We start from the raw sequence: 2,532 nt of genomic DNA, 5'->3' as shown, positions 1-2,532 counted from the left end.
ACATTAGAGCACTCGCTAACGATCTATAAGAAATGAATAAATGCCCCCAAAATGTAAAATTTAGAAAAAGAGACCAGGAGAACAGATACAAACAATTGTTAGGCCATGTCATCGTTTTAAGCCGCTTATCATTTAGCCTTACGAATTGTAAAAGAGTTCGCACTTTAGGGCTCGTAATGAATAAACTACTTAAGCTTGAAATTTAAGAACTTTTAAAATATTTTGCTAAGAGTAAATTGTCGTAACAAAAATGCATATTCTATAAAAACATTGTGGGGGGGGGGGAATTTTGCGTGTAAATGTTACATAAGAATTATTTTCTAATACAATCGATATATTTTTGACAACTAAGAAAATTACTCTATATTTAAGCATACTACTGAGAATGTTTAAATAAGGCCTATCTCGCCGGGCAGTGATGTTTCTACAGCGTCGCTTCAGGCTTCAATCAGGTGGAATGAAAACACATATGAGACCTTTCTTAAACTAGACAAATTATAAGACATTTCTCTTAGACTTAAGATAAATGTCTTCGTAGGTCATTGAATACGGGTCCAATAATTTTGTTCTCTTGATGATGTTTCAGCAACAAATTAAGAGTTTTGGTGGACATCTTGGATTTCAAATGGCAATAATCCTTGGCACATGTAGTGACAAATATATCTATTATAATAAGGATAATTTATCTTTTATTTTTTAAATAAGGATTGTGGATAAAACAGTTTGAAATCGACTTACACGTCTGGTCGGCAGTATATATTCATTTCCAAAATAGTCAAGATGTCTTATGTATTTACTATGGTAGTTTATCAAACACTATTGCATCAAAGAATAGGGCATGACCCTGCACATCCCTCTTTCTGGAAACGCTACTGATTCCTGTCATGCTTATGTATTTACTGATGACTGGAATGAATTAAGGAAATAGGTCATCAGCAAGACGAATTTGTCCAGATTGCTCCAAAGCATTCTTCAAAGTTCCTTGATCGGTAGAATTCCTTTGACCGCTTCGCCAATCCCGGAGCATTTGAAGAGTTCCATCATCATATTCTGTGTTTTGTGATTAGTTGCTATGTACCCATTAATATCTTCCGGAGTAAATCCAAGTTTTCTTCCTAATGTGTCGATTTCTGATTCCTTGCGGATTCTCTTTGCAACAGCTACCAACATATCGTCAAAATCTTTGGTAGAGGGTAGCAGACGTGGTGACGGGAATTACATGTAATATAAATATATTAATGAAAGTAATTGAAAGTGTAATACTAAGTTCAATTATCTTCCCGGAAGTAATTGGTAAACGATTATCAAGTATGGCAGATATGAGAGCTATGCAAGAATCCACTATTATTAGTAATATCATTACATGAGAAGTGGTGTAAACTTCTCCGGAAAATTACCCCCGAAGATAATCGCCCCCGAGGACTATAACCCCCCGAACAACTGATTTTATTATTACGATCAGGCCGGACTTCCCCTTTAGCGTAAAGGGGGGAGGGGGTGGTAGTTTTTCGGGGGTGATTATCCTTGGTTGTCCTGGGGGCTAGGGGAACTTTAATAATGTCCTGGGGAGTAATTTGCAGTGGCTAATTGTCCTTGGGGTTATTTTTCCGGGGGTGATTGCCCAGGAGATAATTGTCCTCAGACGGATATTGAGCAAAGTCGGTAGTTAATTCCTTTCGAAACCCCTGGTTGAAACCCTGCTACAAAGGTTACATGCCCTTTGGTGTGTAAATGCCGGACAAATTTTGGTCTGGCTGTAAAGCCATTTAGAGATTACTAAGAGAAGAAGAAGAGGAAGAAGAAGAAGAAGGAGAAGAAGAAGAAGAAGAGGAGGAACAAGAACAAGAAGAAGAAAAAGTAAAAGAAGAGCATCAACGAGAAGAAGAAGCAGAAAAACTAAACAAAAAAGAAGAAGTAGAAATTATATACCCAACAGCATATTTACATCCTCGTTTAGACAACATAATACATATTTAACTTACCTGCCATTAGTTGGTGCCGATGGAAATACTTGGCAGAATCAATATGGTCTGTATTTCAACAAAGAAAATACATTTACAAATTATGATACCGATTTTGAAAGCGTTTTACAATGATTTGAAAAAAATTCTTTCACATACCTCATTTGAATTTGATAATTCCTCAAAGTAGAAAGTAAATTGTTACGATGAATATGACGACTGCCTGATTATCAGTTTTAGCTTCGGCACCCCCCCCCCTCCCCCCAAAAAGAATAAAAGAAATACAAGCATTTATCTTTAACAACCCCTTTTTTAATAAAACAAAATCATGAACGTCATAAAACAGAGAGTGACACATTGATAACTTGTTAATATTCAATTATCACTGAGATTTCAGGTAAATTCTAAACCTTATATTTTGTACACGACGTAAACGTTACGGATCTATTCATACACACGTATTATCCGATGCCGTAGCTTAGACCACAGGATATAAGATAAGACAAAGTGGATCAATTTCAACGTATTTGCGATTAAATTATGAAACAAATCTGATTCGCAATCATTTATC

This window comes from Strongylocentrotus purpuratus, unplaced genomic scaffold (assembly GCF_000002235.5).
Source record: "Strongylocentrotus purpuratus isolate Spur 01 unplaced genomic scaffold, Spur_5.0 spur5_scaffold_1, whole genome shotgun sequence".
NCBI classification, from domain to species: Eukaryota; Metazoa; Echinodermata; class Echinoidea; order Camarodonta; family Strongylocentrotidae; genus Strongylocentrotus; species Strongylocentrotus purpuratus.
The sequence above is the reverse complement of the archived record's forward strand: the minus strand, read 5'-3'. Positions refer to the sequence as shown.